The 18,614-nt window shown below is 39.9% G+C and overlaps 1 protein-coding gene across 1 annotated transcript in view; it reads left to right on the forward strand.

The window, feature by feature from the left end:
- ZFHX4 (zinc finger homeobox 4) overlaps positions 1-18,614 on the forward strand; it is a 184,464-nt gene that overhangs the window by 55,006 nt on the left and 110,844 nt on the right. The gene's annotated exons all lie outside the window — the stretch shown is intronic.

An 18,614-nucleotide genomic window follows, 5' to 3' on the forward strand; every position in this document is an offset into this window, starting at 1 on the left:
GATGGTTCTAACCTGTCTCTAATATTAAAACCTTACTTTGATTAAAACAACATCAGTGTGAATAAGTGCAGAGCAGGACAGGATCTCAATTAAGACACCTATCCACAGGAAGCTATACAGATGAAATACTTAACACAGAAAGTGGCTGCAGTAGTGACTAGCATTTCACAACCTTTGTCCAATGATTGGCACAGTGGTAGCATGCCTCTCTGTGATAGAAAAGGAAGATAAGAAACCAATGGTAGATCAGAGTATTGCAGTGGAGGAGCAATGAGTGATCCGAAGTTGAGGTGTCTTTGTATTTTAATTTTTAGACCAGTCTAGGCTCTGTGGTAAAAAGAGAGGGGTTGGCAACCTTTTTTGTGCCTTTCTAGAGAATCCTTAGCCAGTTGAGTTAGTCCACAAATCATTGTAAAACATGGGCGGTAATGAATGTAACCCATTTTTTGTCATCTAATAGAGAAAAGAACATATAATACTCTCCTTGTTCACATGTGCTTTGGTCACAATTTGAGGCTGTGGTGAGAGTTGAAAAGCTGTACTGGTTCACAACATGCATGGAGGAACTTGATCAGGTCAACCTGAGCTAGGCATTCTCCTCTCCAAGGGCCCCATTAAGACTTTTTTACGGTACGTGTTCCCTTGCCAACTAAGATAGGAAGGCATGGTATGTATATTTATACATATGGTTTCCTGTGTATGTTACTTACAAGTCACGGCATTTTTTAACAGAATAACTTATAGCTTGGTATAAACCATTCTAATTCAGCTTTTAAGAAGTATACATATGTTTTAGAACAGAAAACCCAAGGGAAAGGAGGCATTGATTTTTATCGACCTAACAGGTATCATGGACTGCAAACAATTAATCCTTTTCAAGATCTAATATATATCTAGTACAGCTCAGCTACAGTTTGGCAGCAGTCTTCTGGACATAAGAAAGCTATTTATTAATTGTAAAATAAATCATTAATGAATAGGACTGCATGTATGTTTGAGGAAAGTTATACCTCTCTGCTATGAATCTCTGACACCATGCCAAGAGTTCCAGTGCCAAAAAGTTTAGTATTACATTTTTTTTTCTTTAAACTCAATAGTGGTTACTGGTAACATGTGTTCTGATGGATTTTTTTTTCGCCTGGCCCAGATCCAGATAATGTTAGTGTGTGTTTAAAATACTTAAAAAAAATAAATTAGTCTTTTTTCTTTTTCATAAAGTTGGTAATCCAAGAACCAAGATGAAAACCTCTGTGTAGCTATAAAGTCCACAGAACATGCGTTATAAAGTATTTCACTACCCAAGTTTTCCTGAAGATACATAGCAGTCCTATGTTCATGCCAATAAGTTTAGAGGTAGATGAGAGGAGTTAACAGGAATGTGATGTAAAACTAAGGTAATAAAACAATACATCCTGAACAGGCAAAGCATGTATTAGAATTAGTTATAAAAGATGGTAATAATAATAGACGGGAGATTTTAGACATGGGCTAGGATCACCTTAGGACCTTCAGAAATTGGCTACTGACATCACAGGAACCAAGGCAATGTCATTATTTATAATAGTAAATTGACCAACCTGCATACCATTGGTTAAAAAGTATTCTGCCTCTTTAAAAGCTTAAGGCAGGGGTTTCCACTCAGCAATTTTTGGCCATCTGGTGTGGACTTGAGATCTTGGGTGGCTCAGTGCTACCAGATGTAATTTAAACAATGGAGGTACCAGCCTGTCTCTTAAGGTACCGTCACATTAAGTGACGCTGCAGCGATCTAGACAACGATCCCTATCGCTGCAGCGTCGCTGTGTGGTCGCTGCAGAGCTGTCACACAGACAGCTCTCCAGCGACCAATGATGCCGAAGTCCCCTGGTAACCAGGGAAAACATTGGGTTACTAAGCGCAGGGCCGCGCTTAGTAACCCAATGTTTACCCTGGTTACCAGCATAAACGTAAAAAAAAAAAAAACACTACATACTTACATTCCGGTGTCCTCTCTGGCGCTCTGCTTCTCTGCACTAAGCGCCGGCCGGAAAGCAGAGCACAGTGGTGACGTCACCGCTGTGCTTTCCGGCCGCTGCGCTTACACAGTGCAGAGAAGCAGAGCGCCAGAGAGGACAGACGCCAGAATGTAAGTATGTAGTGTTTGTTTTTTTTACGTTTACGCTGGTAACCAGGGTAAACATCGGGTTACTAAGTGCGGCCCTGCGCTTAGTAACCCGATGTTTACCCTGGTTACCAGTGAAGACATCGCTGAATCGGCATCACACACGCCGATTCAGCGATGTCTGCGGGAGATCCAGCGACGAAATAAAGTTCTGGACTTTCTGCGCCGACCAACGATGGCACAGCAGGATCCTGATCGCTGCTGCCTGTGAAACTGAACGATATCGCTATTCAGGATGCTGCAACGTCACGGATCGCTAGCGATATCGTTCAGTGTGAAGGTACCTTTACCATGATGATGATGAAGGTTGCACAATTGTATTCACTCTCATGTCTGTGTGAGTACTGACACTTGCTGTGTCCTGTTATGTAAGTACCTGACAATGTGTACTGAATTGTAGACACTTGTAGGTGTGATATGATGGCACTGAGTCCCATGTAAAACTGTTGCAGAGACACACTTCTTGCAGCCCAATATCCACCAATATGTCTGGCTTAGAGCACCAATAGAACAGACCAGAAAAATTATTCGAAAAGCTTTATTCAAACAATTACAAAGTATGTATCCATAATTTGCATAGTTTTAGGCGCTCGCTCAAAACACATTTGTTCAGAGCGGCCTATCACGTTCACTAATCAAAGTTATGTTATGTTTGTGTGTGTAGCTCATTCACTATCCCCATCTATTCCCCAACCCCTGAAGATGGCTGGACCATGATTGTAAATACATCATTGTAAATACACACCTGTACTTTGCATCTCCCCCACCTCATTGTAGATTGTAAGCTCTCACGAGCAGGGTCGTCTTATTTTGCTTTAATTATTGTATTGTTAACGTTGCTACTTATGACTTTTGTGTTTGAAACTGTTAAACTGTAAAGCGCTGCGGAATATGTTGGCGCTATATAAATAAAGATTATTATTATTATTATGTAAGAACATATAAAATGGAGACAGCAAGCAGTGAGGCTGAAGGTCTGGACACCTAAACATCATAGTATATAACCCCCACAGTCCAGATAAATATATCATACATAAAATATATAAAATATAGTAACATCAAGCTGGATGATAAACTAATTGGTAATATTGAAAAAATAATGCCACAATGGGAAAGAAAAAAAAATAAAACCATATTGAAACTCAAACCAAACAGCAAAGAACTAATATGCCAACTAAATAAGATGAGTAGTAAAAGGATGAGAAGGTATACCTGTGGGGGAGAGAGCAAGGGACCCACCACTCCTGATGTGAGTTTCGCAAGGAATGCTTCATCAAGGGGTCTGGCTTAGGTGAAACTAGTAATTACACCTTCTGACTAGCAAGTCCTCCTCATTGGGATCACTTTGCCAAAAACAGCACAAAAATACTTTTCCCTATGAGGATTTCCAGTATTAGAAGACTTCACTGACATATAACCTACTTGAGCACATTTACATTCATCCTATATGTCAACTCGGTGTGACCTGAGCAATAAGTCAGATTCCAGAGCTGTGCGTCAAGTTCAGAGGCTAGCATACATATTTCATCCTAAAACAGTCCTAAGATATACACATTATTCAGGAATAAAAATGCAGAACATTGAATTGTATCATTACTCAGTTAAACCATTTGGTGTTACTAACAATTAGTGCAATTCTGGAAGTCTCAGATGCTCCATTTTTTTTGGTTCATCCTTCAAATCATACGTTTTTTTCCTTGAAGCTTTGAGAGTCTTAGGATTATGAAATAATGCTCATCCAGCGGAACTAGTGACTGTGTTCTCTCAGGGTAGGAAATGTTATGAAGAAAGACTTACTGGACATTATAATGTTGTAATTTGTTTAGACTTGTTCTCCAGTTAAGTATGACGTGAGGGTAAAATGTTTTCTGATGACTAAGTATAACCTATGTAGTCACCATGGCACAGTTACACCTTTCATAATATTAACAGTATATGTATGGATGTAGAGTGTGGGAGGAAACCAGAGTGCCCAGAGAAAACCCACACAACAAATGAAAACAGGCAAACTCCTTAGAAATGATACTGTTGGTCAGAATAAAACCCGAAAAACCTATAACATGAGGTCAACAGTGCAATCTCATTCCACCATGTTTCCCTTTGCAATAGATTTAGACTGAGTAGTTTAGCTTTATGTTTGACAATGTGTAGAACTGCTATTTGTGCACTTTTAGCATGTGCACATACATCTTTTACATCATTTTTTTAATAATACTTGAAGCACATGTCATATTTGGTGACTATGCTGAAGTATTAACGTGCCAACTAATTCAGAACATACAGGAGACTACCTGAAAAAGGTGAGTACTTTTAGATTGCCCAAAGAGTGTTGCAAAACGCTAAATAAGCTAAGAAGCACTTCTGAAGGGTTCCTCTTTCTTACTTCAGCTGTTCCTCTTCAGAAGGAGCTCTGACTTTCACATGCCTATTAAAGGGACTTGAAAAGGGGACCTAAAAGACCTAAGGTCTCTAAAATGAGAGCATGTTATGCAAAAAATGTTGGCACCACTTTGCACACCATACTATAAAATTTCTGGTTCAACAATTCCAAAAGTTGGCATGCACGATTCATAAAATAGGAGTACAAGTCCTCTTAGTACAAAGCATCTTTCTTTTCCTACATATTTGGTAAGATGGTTGGGTGAATTAGGGGTCAGAGAATGGTAGAGAAGCTATCTATACGTACATTTAATTACAGCAATGTAATTTTAGAATGGAAATTTCCAAACGTATATTCAGTAAATCACAGTAATCCACAATAAGATAACCAAATAATGAAGGTAATCTACAAATTACAATTAACCTTCATAGGATTGCTAAAGTAATTACTCGCAGTCTTATGTTTGTAATCTTATTTTTGTTATGTACTGCTTTGGGATTAATATTCTTTTTTTGTCTGTATCAATTATCAGTCACCTGTGCGGCTCAACTGTATAAACACAAACTCCGATCATCATATATTCTCAAACATTAAGTGGTCTCCCCATGCTGGCATGTTGGTGAGGGGCTGCTGATGACTGTGAAATAAAATGATCTGTCCCCAGGCCAGTTGCTTGGTTGGATGCCAAACAGTAATCCAGTACAATTAACTATCATAGATGCAAGCACTCCATTATCCCAGCAGATCAGACTGCAGCCACCTGGAAACTTAAAAAACTCACCCTATTTTTTTCTTTTAATTCATCAATCACTTCTGGACTTATAAGGAGTTTTAGCACATACAGGACCAAGCCAATCTTTTTCCACATGACTGGGTCAATTTTGCAAAGTGCGAGTTTGAAAAATTGTCTAAGTGTTTGCTTTTATATAACATGTCAAAGCCGCAATGCATAAAAAATATGGATTACTAGATAACAAATTTCAAAAATTTCACAATGCTTCCATCTCTATATTTTCCTTGCCAAGAAATATGCTATACAACAATGTTAAAAGGCTTTAAAGTTTAGACTAAGCAGAGCAATTGCTTGGTTTCATGAATAAATTCCCCTAAAACAATTCAAATTAACAGAAACCCATGTTAAAAGATATGGGATAAACAAAACTTGCCTCTCTCTTGTGGTTAAACCAATGCTTAGAAACATCATACCTACTAAGTGTACTACAGAACTTAATGTGTGGGTTAAAAGGACTCTGTCAGCGTAGTATGACTGTTCAAATCAAGTACAGGCGCTCAGTGCACTTTGGCATGGCCAAACATTTTAGTGCACCTTCCTACCTGCTTCTTTGCCATCAATCTTCACCCCCTCACCTTTGATTAACAGGTATACATAGTAACATAGTAACATAGTTAGTAAGGCCGAAAAAAGACATTTGTCCATCCAGTTCAGCCTATATTCCATCATAATAAATCCCCAGATCTACGTCCTTCTACAGAACCTAATAATTGTATGATACAATATTGTTCTGCTCCAGGAAGACATCCAGGCCTCTCTTGAACCCCTCGACTGAGTTCGCCATCACCACCTCCTCAGGCAAGCAATTCCAGATTCTCACTGCCCTAACAGTAAAGAATCCTCTTCTATGTTGGTGGAAAAACCTTCTCTCCTCCAGACGCAAAGAATGCCCCCTTGTGCCCGTCACCTTCCTTGGTATAAACAGATCCTCAGCGAGATATTTGTATTGTCCCCTTATATACTTATACATGGTTATTAGATCGCCCCTCAGTCGTCTTTTTTCTAGACTAAATAATCCTAATTTCGCTAATCTATCTGGGTATTGTAGTTCTCCCATCCCCTTTATTAATTTTGTTGCCCTCCTTTGTACTCTCTCTAGTTCCATTATATCCTTCCTGAGCACCGGTGCCCAAAACTGGACACAGTACTCCATGTGCGGTCTAACTAGGGATTTGTACAGAGGCAGTATAATGCTCTCATCATGTGTATCCAGACCTCTTTTAATGCACCCCATGATCCTGTTTGCCTTGGCAGCTGCTGCCTGGCACTGGCTGCTCCAGGTAAGTTTATCATTAACTAGGATCCCCAAGTCCTTCTCCCTGTCAGATTTACCCAGTGGTTTCCCGTTCAGTGTGTAATGGTATGACTTCATAGAGCCAGAGAAGGGCAGAGATTGAGGGAAAATTAGCATGAAGGGGGGTGCACTTAAATGCACAAGGGTTCATTGAGCACCAGTACTTGGTTTGAACTGTCGTTCTGTGATGGCGGACTCCCTTTGAGGCAGTGTTTCACTACAATTCATCAAGGCCCCAACTATTGGCAACTCCAAATAATATTGTGTAGAGATTTCTTGGGTTCATGAAAAAATTCTTCTAAGACAACTCTAAATCACAGAAACTCATTTTAGAAGATTTTCCATGTGCTGTGGTTAAAGCATAAATGTGCAGAAACATCAGACCTGAAGTCTGTGGGGCTACTGTAGGTCTTAACATATTGCCCACGGGAGTGTTTGCATATGATTGGTTCAAGACCATGCAACTACCTCCCCAAATGTATGCCTCTCCTAATCAATGGTGGCTTCAACTAGTGTATTAGAGCAGTTTAGTGCACATTATACATTGGAATTCAGAATTAACCCCGCAAGATGGTTTGCACATTAATGACCAGGCCAATTTTTTTTCAATTCTGACCACTGTCACTTTATCCATATATATAATTGTGTAAGGGGTACTTCCGTCTGTCTGTCTGTAACGGAAATCCCACGTCACTGATTGGTCTCGCCAGCTGCCTGTCCTGGCTGCTGCAAACAATCAGCGACCGGCACAGTCAGGCCAAGAATTAGTCCCTCCCTACTTCCGTCCAGTCAGTGCCCGGCACCCGCTCCATACTTCCGTCCAGTCACCGCTCACACAGGGTTAATGCCAGTGTTAATGGACCGCGTTATGCCGCGGGTAACGCACTCCGTTAACGCTGCTATTAACCCTGTGTGTCCCCAACTTTTTACTATTGATGCTGCCTACGCAGCATCAATAGTAAAAAAATCTAATGTTAAAAATAATAAAAAAAACAACAAATTTGCTATTCTCACCTTTCGTTGTCTGACGATGCGCTCGTGCCTGCCGCCAGCTTCCGTTCCCAGAGATGCATTGCGAAAATTATCCAGAAGACTTAGCGGACTCGCAAGACTGCTAAGTCATCTGGGTAATTTCGCAATGCATCCTGGCAACGAATGATGGCGGCAGCCGCGCGCGCATTGGCACAGCTTTGCTGGACCCCGGCGGATGAGTATATCACAATTTTTAATTTTAATTACACAGTGAGTGGCCGGGCCCGGGCGTAGTGATCTATGTGTATGGTAGCCCCAGCTGTGCAGAGTAGTCGTGTATCATATGATGCTGTATGGGGCTATTTACTTCTATGGGCAGTGTTAGATACTATGTGGGCTGTGCTATATATTACGTGGGCTGTGTTATTTACTGCGTGGTCTGTATTAACACATCGGGTATTCTACAATATGTATGTAAGTATATAGCAGCCACATAGTATATAGCACAGGCCACGTAGTACTCCTATTATACTCATAAAGTATAATGTTACAGGGTATAAAGTATAATGTTGCAGGGTATATACACTAGATTCCTTGATAGGGCGTTGATCCAGGGAACTAGTCTGATTGCCGTATGTGGAGTCGGGAAGGAATTTTTTTCCCCAAGGTGGAGCTTACTCTTTGCCACATGGGTTTTTTTTGCCTTCCTCTGGATCAACATGTTAGACTATGGGTTGAACGAGATGGACTTATAGTCTTCCTTCAACCTTAATAACTATGTAACTATGTAACTATATACTATGTAGCTGCTATATACATACGTACATACATACATACATACATACATATTCTATAATACCCGATGCATTAGAATCGGGCCACCATCTAGTGAGGTAATAAATCTGAAATGCTTCAATGGATCCCACTGATTCTAAGGATGTTCTTTTGTAACATATTGTACTTCATGATAATAGTAAAATTTCTTTGATACCCTATATATGGGATAAAAACACTGTTTGAGCACACAGCAACGCTCTGAAGGGAACGAGCGCCACTTGACCATTTGAATGCAAAATTTGCTGGAACAATTACCAGATGCCATGTTGCATTTGAGAGCCCCTGATGTGCCTAAACAGTAAGAAATACCCCAGAAGTGACACCATTTTGGAAATTAGACCCCTCAGGCAACTTATCAAGATGTACGGTGAGCACGTTAAACCCTAGGTGCTTCACAAAATTTTATAACGCTGAGCCATGAAAATAAAAAAATCACATTTTTCCACTCAAAAACGTTTTTAGCCTGAAATTTTTCATTTTCATAAAGGTAACAGGAGAAACGGCACCATACATTTTCTTGTGCTATTGCTCTTGAGTATGCTGATACCCCATATGTTGGGGAATACTACGTTTGAGGCACAGTGCAAAGTTCAGAAGGGATGAAGTACCATATTGGAGTTCAGATTTTGCTGAAATGGTTTGAGGGTGCTATGTCACATTGGCAGAGCCACCGAGTTACCATAACAGAAACCCCACATATGTGAACTCATTTTTCAAACTACATTCCCCAATGAATTCATCTAGGTGTGCAATGATCATATTGACACCACATGTTCCTCACAGTATTTTATACCATTGAGTGGTGAAGAAAGAATAAATTTCATTTTTACCAATGAAATGGTGTTTTATTCCCAATTTTTTAATCTTTCTAAGGGCTAATAGGAACATTTTTACAAAAAAACTGATGTCCATTTTTTCATGAGCGCTAATACCCTACATGTAATTGGGAAATATTTTTCAGGCACAGTGCAAAGCTCAGAAGGGAAAGAGCACCTTATTATAGTGTAGATTTTACTGTTATGGTTTGCGAGTGCCATGAACCACTGGGAAAGCTCCAGAGTTGCCAGAACAGAGTCCCCAATAAGTGACCCCATTCTACAAACTACACCTCTGAAAGAATTCATCTAGGGGTGCAGTGATCATATTGAGACCATGGGTGTTTTGCAGAATGTTATATCATTGGGTATTGAAGAAAAAAAATAAAATTTTTACCACCAAAATTTTATTTTAGCCCCAGATTTTACATTTTCACACAAGAAGTGGGTAAAAATGGCACCATAATTTGACCCACAATTTCTTCTGAAAGTGGCACTACCTCATATATGGCTGTATAGTACTGTATAGCCATATGGAGAGACTCGGGATGGACGGAATGCTATTTCCCTTCTGGAGCACAGATTTTCCCAGAATAATTTGCAGACTTCAATACAGAGTTCCTAAGTGCTAGAAGAGCAGAATCTCTCCCTCAAATGACCCCATTTTGGAAATTATACTCCTTTGGAAATTTATCTCCAGGTGTAGTGACGATTTTGACTACATTGGTGTTTTCTAGAATCAAGCCGCAATGAATGTTGCAGAGTGAAAATTGCCATTGTAGTGACAAGTACGCTGTAGTGACTAGTGTGTTGTAGTAACTAATACCTTATAGTGATCAGTATGTTATGCTCAGCTCATGCTTCTGGAGACATGCACCCGTAGGTTAGGTGGGCTCAGTGATGCAGGAGCATCCATGTGCTATGCAAACTGTCAGCGCTGCACTGATAGTCAAACTTGCTGATCACGCTCTAAGCACGATCAAGCAAGTTTGCGATCTCTGCTGACCTGAATGTCATCATGGTGACTTCGGTTCAGCATAGCAATGATTGGGACCCCGTGTTGGTTATGGGGTCTTCAATCCAAGAGCAGAGGAGCTTTCTTCCCTCTGCCTGCTCCTGAAATGCTGCAATCGAGTTCAATTGCAGCATTTAGGGGGTTAAAGTGCCAGGAAGGGTACAGGACCACTCCTGGCACTGAGTGCTGGGTGTCAACTGTCATAATCAGCTGACATCCACGGCGATGGCATGCGGACAGCCTCTGTGCATGCAAAGTCACTGTGCTGTATCCATACTTCACAGGTCAATAAATACCAGGTCACGGGGATGTAAGGATACATCTCATGTGGGAAAGGGATTAAAGGCCTTGAGTCAATCTCTGAATAAAAGTTCATGATCACCACTTGGCGATCAACTGGCAAAATGCTAATTTTCAATTTGCTATTTGAACCCATCCCTTACTTGACTTCAAAATTATTGTTGATGAAAACGATGTTCACTTATGTAAACAGGGGGAGTGCTTAAAAATAAAACGTGTGTGATTCCAGGGAGAATAAACGGTCATTCATACATGCTCACCCTCCGCCAATCATCTGCCTATATCAAGCATAGCACTCTTTCTGGGCAATTTATTGGCCTGTGTAAATGGGCCCTTACTGACTACTATCCCATAATAGTATTGAAGCAAGCATATTAAATGAATATACATAAATTGAGGATGTATCACAATCAAGCTAATAAGTAGCAAATATGCATCAAGGACATATAGGGGCCAGCTGCCAACAATAATAATCACAAGGAACAAGAAAACCAAGCAGCCATAAAGTCTCATAAAATAGTACATTTTATTAAACAACATTAAAACCATCAGATAAGATACAGTGATGCAACAGAGGGGAATAGACATGCATTCCTAATGGCAATAAATAACGGGCCAGGACACCAACCGAGAACCTGCTATAGTATAATAGTACGCCTTATTATAAGATGCCCATAGCTGCAAGAACAAATATTTGAACAGTGCCTTAGCATGGGAAAAATAGATGTAAATCAATCGGCATAGGTACATACCCGGTGTACGCAGGTTACCCGGTATACGCGGTATAGCAGGTTCTGGGTTGGTGTCCTGGCCCGTTATTTATGGCCATTAGGAATGCATGTCTATTCCCCTATGTTGCATCACTGTATCTTATCTGGTGGTTTTAATGTTGTTTAATAAAATTTACTATTTTATGGGACTTTATGGTTGCTTGGTTTTCTTGTTCCTTGTGACTACTATCCCACTAGTAGGAAGAAATGTGAATTGCTTAACTTCTAAAGCTTTGCACAATTATATCTTGTGAAACGAGATGTGTTGTATTATCCATATTATTTAGCATGGATCTCATATAACCTCACCTTCCTGCCTCTTTCCACATCATATTTCTCCGGAATACATTTTTTTAGCTTTTTCAAAATTCTAATAAGGAATTTTTCCTTATTTTTTTTTTTTAACCAACATGAATTTTGGCCAAATCATTTGAGTCTAGAAATGAAACCCCAGTGAGTGTCATAATAATTTATGCTATGCCAAGTACGTTTGAAACGTGTATGGAGCCACTTGCTGAGAGACTCCTAATGGTAAAATGTGCCACATAAATCACAATTCCCAAGTCAAGACAAGAACAAATGTTATTTTGCAAATGTTTTTATTAAAAACATTGCGTTATAAGTTAACACTGTAGTATGCAAACACATAAGAGTGTAGGATCTGTAAATGTTTGGCCGTGCATTTAGTTTTCAGTATCTCCTGTAGATCGATAAACATGAGGTCGAGACATACATTCTTCTAGTAATTAAAATAAGCATTTCGGAGAATTTGTAACGTAAAGCGATCAGGCTGAACGAGTAATAGATAACACGTAAGAAATTACATGAAATATTAACATTTTTATTTTATTAGCAAGACATCTGCAAACTGATCATACTGGATACTGTCATGCTAAACATTAAGAATCATGATAAATTACCAGCCTTGAATTTAGAAAAGATGAAAGTAATTGGTAGATCTGTAAATGAGACTCAATTGATAAGAGGCCTGCAGGATAAAAATGCTAGCTGTATTAGTAACCCAACAAGTCAGTGGAGTTCTTTCTTCAGAAAGAAACAAAGATAGCAATAATTAATGACCCTGACTCTGTGCCAAAAAAGCTTTCTTCTGACAACTTCAACTTAATTAAAACTTAAGACTTTTCAATGGCCTCAGAAAGCTCCTTATGGGGTGAACTCTTGCAGACTCGTGAGAAAATTTCGTAAGTTAAAGGAAAAGATGTGTGTTACTACTGGTACCATGACTCTAATCCCTGACAGTCAAAGAATCTATTTAACCAAGCCTTTTCTTTTAACTGGCTCACACCTGCAGGCTTACTGGCACTTCCTCTGCACCAGAAAGGGCATTTTTTGTGTTTCAAGGCAGATCAGATAATGGACGCCTTGCTGATGCTTTTGTTTTTGTGCATTGTTCATTAGGCTGCGAGTATTGCAGCTCCGCTTGATACGCTTGGTTTGTTTGTAGGACACTTTGGTTACAGATTTTTTTGGGGGGCTGCTGCAATTTTGGGGGAAGTAAAGGAATAAAAACAAAAACAAAGTTTCAAACTCTTCATTGCAGGAAAACTTAGTAATGTGTTCAATTTTGTCCTGTCAGGAAAAAGGGGTTAATGAAAAAGTTTTGCAAGCTGAGATTCACACTTGAAGGGGTAATCTGAAAGACAGAGGCATGCTGTTCTTCACACTTCTGGATTCTAAGGAACAAACAATTTTAGATGGATTGGACTGTTTTTAGAAGCTATCAAATGTGTGTTTAAGTAACTCAAGTCTTCTCACTCAAACTGATCCATTCAACCTACAAATGAAACAATCGATGATGACTTGTAACAGCAAAAATAAGTTCTCAAGTGAAAAAAAAAGTCTACAGTACCATAAGCTGAAAAACGTAGAAGGAGGGCGAATGAGAACTGGAAGTTATTTTAATCATTAGTACATTAGTAGGTCTCCTGATAATATTGCATGTGATCAATACTCCAATTCCAGTATATTAGCTAGGACCTTAGGACCTTTTAACATTTTTTTCAAGACATGTATGAAGGGACAGCGATGATAATGTGTGCAAAACTGTAAAGCCATGCTGTTAGGCATCGAGATCCCGCCGTGGCACAGGGGGAATCTCGAGCCATGTCCTCTGTGGTCTTCCATTCTTCTTTAGCTGCAGAGGATCCTGCTCAGCAGGGACATCGGTCCCAGCATCTTGCTAAGGCTAATGCTGTGCATCTGGTTGCTACTGCAATCTCAGTTCCAGCTATAGCAACCAGCATTAGTCAGAGGCGAGCAGATGCTCCTGGGACTAAGTCCTGCTTTTCTCCATCTGAGCATGCCCGTGAGTTGACCACTCATTGGTGGTCGGAGGTCAAATGCTCAGGTTCTCAGGCAGCTTGGATTGGGCCATCAGCATGGTCCCAGAAGGCTGCAGCTATAAAAGGATCTCACGGCCACACGGATGGATGCATGTATGTTACTGGTGCAAGCTCCTAAATATTTCCCTTCTCTCATGTTGTGTCTGAGTCTGGGTGATTGGAGCAAATACATTGCAATGTAGTGCATTGCCAGCACTGAGCACGATAACCAGCGTCTACTAGTGGCTTTCGCCAGTGCTATGCTGTGCGTAATCAGTGCGCTTAATTTCCTAGTCAGGGTGGTTAGTGGCATTCACCAGTGCGACACTGTGCGCACTCTGTGTGCTAAATTTAATTAGTCAGGAGTAGTGCAGTGTGCTTAGTGGGTCTAGAGAGACTCTTGCCCCACGTCCTGGGGGCTGAGTCTTGTGACCGAACACTAGCACTGACTCAGCTGTGCCCTGTGTCAGCTAACAGGGAAACGGGATCTGTGCTCTGAGGTACTGCGGCTCTGTGAAGTAACAGAGCCAGTCACAAGTATACACCAGGTGATGGTTAACCCACGTGTGTCTAGTGCGATACCGCCACTTTGTATCCGCCACTAACGAGCAACAGGTAACATCTCTGCACGGTGGACCCCGGGCTGCAAACACACTTTATTATTCTTATATTTATTTGGTGCGGAATATGTTAGCGCTGTATAAATAAAGATTATTATTATTATTACATACAGCAGACAGAATTTTTCAATAGAACTGAGGATGTGAGGATAGTGACATATTCCTTTTAAAAAAATTGCTAATGAGTTAATTTTGGGGGCAACATTTTTGCATTAAATGCTATGGGTAGATTAGACTTAAAGATATTTTACATGGGCAAGTTATCCAATAAAATACAATACAATCCTCACCCATCCCTTGTAGATTGTGAGCCCTCGTGGGCAGGGTCCTCTCTCCTCCTGTACCAGTTATGACTTGTATTGTTTAAGATTATTGTACTTGTTTTAATTATGTATACCCCTCCTCACATGTAAAGCGCCATGGAATAAATGGCGCTATAACAATAAATAATAATAATAATACAATGAAAAAGAGTTAGCAATAAATGATCACTGCAAACATGTGCAGAGTCTTAATGATCAACAAGATTTCAAATCTTTACCTAAAAATGTTAACATTTTTCTGTATCAATTGCCATTTTTTTTCTAAATTTTTCTTTACATGCACAAGGACCCTTAGTTACAGCAAAAAAAAAAAATCCCACTTTCCTAATGTCACCTGACTTATGTTTACTCATTTAAGTCAACCGGATCCATGACTAAGCATACAAAAAGGAACGATCTTACCACTCTTGCTAGATGTTGAAAGGCCATAGTGAATGTGTATTTCCCACCATGTTACTCTCCTGAGTCACCTGTCAAAATGCCACTTACCCCTTAAAAGGTTGGTTCAGTTAACCCTGTTTGACTTGCAAAAAGAGATTACTCAGTAACATTTAGTTATTGTGGTTACAGGAAAGAGCAAGTCTTGCATATCATGTCATCGCTGTGGTTGCAAAGCATTCACCGGGTAATTTAATCTTTACGGGTGTATTTTTTTTTTTTTTTCATTTAAACACTTTCAGATGTTTAGAATAGAAAAAGTAAAAAAGTTTAGAAAAAGTTTGTTTTGGTTTATTTTGTCTAAATCCTTACGTAAACTCTTATTGGTCAGATTAGTTTAGAAGATGACCTGTCATGTTCTGTATAGAGCAGATATCTTTGTCTGTTGGCTACTTAGGTTATATATTCATACTTACTACTTTTGCCTTATGGCAGATTACTCTGATGTCCATTGTAAATTTGTGGCCAGATACTTTTTTAATACTGGAGTCAGCGTACTTGTGGAATCGTCAATCAGTACATAGACGCAGTTGGCACCATGTTCCACAGTGTCTTGCTAAATCAGCATAATGTATAGTAAAATGGTTATTTTCATTTCGTCTTTTGAAACACATAAAAATGTCTTCTAAAATAAAGTCCATATTTATATTTAAAGGGGCATCTAGGATTAAAAGAAGGATTTGCTTTTTTTCTGAAATCTCACCATTACTGTCCAAATGCTCTATTTGTTATTGCAGCTCATTCTCATTAGTGTAGCAAATACACTCCCAAATTGTGTGAATCAATTCTAATTGAATCAAATTTGCTCTGAAATCCCCCCCCCCCCCAAATTCAGATACTAATGATTGTAGATGAAGCTGCATTTGTGAGGAATCAATTTGCATAACTCCAGTAAACTGGAGACCAGTTGCCAGCAATTTTATTGGATTCTGAGAGCTTAGAAGGGGTAAAAAATAATACATTCTTATATTCACTACTCCTTGGCTTTGCTCATACCCATCTGTCACTGTCGCTCTCTGCCTGGTCTTCCACTTGGATCTGCTTTGGTCTTCTTCTCCATGATAGTCTTCTGGTAAGCAATGCTGTAGATTGGGCTCCACACAGTGATGTTGAATGGGACACTTAATCCTTTATGTTAATGATGTGTGTAGTAAATCATTGACAAGTATTGCACCACTCTTAACTCTGTGGGACCTAGTCTGCAGCCTGGAAGACTCTGAGGGAGAAGATCAAAAGAAAAGTCATTTGGAGCACCAGGTGGGAAGCAAAGGCAGAACATGAATAGGGAGGGCTTTAGCAAGGTGAGTATAAGGCTATGTGCCCACTTTCAGGACTTTTAGCGTTTTTTGGTGGTTTTCAGCTGCAAAAACGCTAAAAGCTCTGGAGAAAAACAAGAGAAAAATTAGCAAAAAATGCAAAAAAAACACGAGCAGATTTCCTCCGAAAGGAGTCCGGTTTGATCAGGAAAATTCTGCGAACAATCCTGAACGTGGGCACATAGCCTTAGGCTATATTCATATATTCCTTTGAGTGTTACTATCTCGGATAAAATAACCATTTTTTTTCAAGTATCAGCCTAGCTATCTACATTTTTTCCTCACTCATTTTTATAACTGAAGTGGAAAGGCTGTCTAAGCTTTTTTTATCATTTGAAACTTAACAATAGATTCGTTTTTAAAAAAAAGGGAAGACTTTAATGGCCAAGTCTGATCTCCAAAACTTTATAGAGTAGGACATGCTCTGAGTCTCCCAGACCAGAGAAATGGATCTGTTTTTAAAACTGATAGATGTATGGATCAATGAAATTCTATGGATCATTATGCTGTCTGAGAAAAAAATGGACAGCACTAGGACGTGTCACACTGAGGTGTGAATGTAGCCTAAACGACTATTTTCTTAACTTCTACCTTTAACTTTTTCCTTGGGCGACACAAATATTCCCACTCTTTGCTTCCTTACTTACTCAATCCAATTTTGGGGAGACTTGCTCAACTCTACCAGCCAATGCAAATAAACTCCATGTGTGTAGAGCTATTAAATTCAAGTTAAAAATTATTAATTACCAGAAAATATTAAAATAATGTGATATAAACAATGTCATATTATGCACATTTTAGATATTTGTAGATAATATACCGTAAGTGTGTGTGTGTGTGTGTGTGTGTGTGTGTGTGTAGGTGGGTAGCCACCGGAAATGGTCTTCCAACAATCTTGAAGGAGTTCCGAGAGATGCTTATCACTTGTTGGCCCTTTTGCCTTCACTTTGCGGTCCAGCTCTCCTCAAACCATCTCGATTGGGTTCAGGTCTGGTGACTGTGGAGGCCTGGTCATCTGGCGTAGCACCCAATCACTCTCCTTCTTGGTCAAATAGTCCTTACACAGCCTTGAGTTGTGTTTGGGGTCATTGCCTGTTGAAAAAAAAATCATGGTCCAACTAAACGCAAACCGAATGGTATAGCATGCTGCTGCAAGATGCTGTGGTAGCCATGCTGGTTCAGTATGCCATCAATTTTGAATAAATCCCCAACAGTGTCACCAGCAAAGCACCCCCACACCATCACACCTCCTCCTTCATGCTTCACGGTAGGAACCAGGCATGTAGAGTCCATCCGTTCACCTTTTCTGCATCGCACAAAGACACGGTGGTTGGAACCAAAGATCTCAAATTTGGACTCATCAGACCAAAGTACAGATTTCCACTGGTCTAATGTCCATTCCTTGTGTTCTTTAGCCAAAGCAAGTCTCTTCTGCTTGTTGTCTGTCCTTAGCAGTGGTTTCCTAGCAGCTATTTTACCATGAAGGCCTGCTGCACAAAGTCTCCTCTTAAGAGTTGTAGAGATGTGTCTGCTGCTAGAACTCTGTGTGGCATTGACCTGGTCTCTAATTTGAGCTGCTGTTAACCTGCGATTTCTGAGGCTGGTGACTCGTATAAACTTATCCTCAGAAGCAGAGGAGACTCTTGGTCTTCCTTTCCTGTGGCGGTCCTCATGTGAGCCAGGTTCTTTGTAGTGCTTGATGGTTTTTGCCACTGCACTTGGGGACACTTTCAAAGTTTTCCCAATTTTTCGGACTGACTGACCTTCATTTCTTAATGATGGCCACTTGTTTTTCTTTACTTAGCTGCTTTTTTCTTGTCATAATACAAATTCTAACAGTCTATTCAGTAGGAGTATCAGCTGTGTATCCACCAGACTTCTGCACAACACAACTGATGGTCCCAACCCCATTTATAAGGCAAGAGATCCCACTTATTAAACCTGACAGGGCCACACCTGTGAAGTGAAAACCATTCCCGGTGACTACCTAGTGAAGCTCATCAAGAGAATGCCAAGAGTGTGCAAAGCAGTCATCAAAGCAAAAGGTGGCTACTTTGAAGAACCTAGAATATAAGACATAATTTCAGTTGTTTCACACTTTTCTGTTAAGTATATAATTCCACATGTGTTAATTCATAGTTTTGACGCCTTCAGTGTGAAAGTACAATTTTCATAGTCACGAAAATGTAGAAAAATCTTTAAATGAGAAGGTGTGTCCAAACTTTTGATAGCTAGAGA

The sequence above is a fragment of the Ranitomeya imitator genome, chromosome 6 (assembly GCF_032444005.1).
Source record: "Ranitomeya imitator isolate aRanImi1 chromosome 6, aRanImi1.pri, whole genome shotgun sequence".
NCBI lineage: Eukaryota > Metazoa > Chordata > Amphibia > Anura > Dendrobatidae > Ranitomeya > Ranitomeya imitator.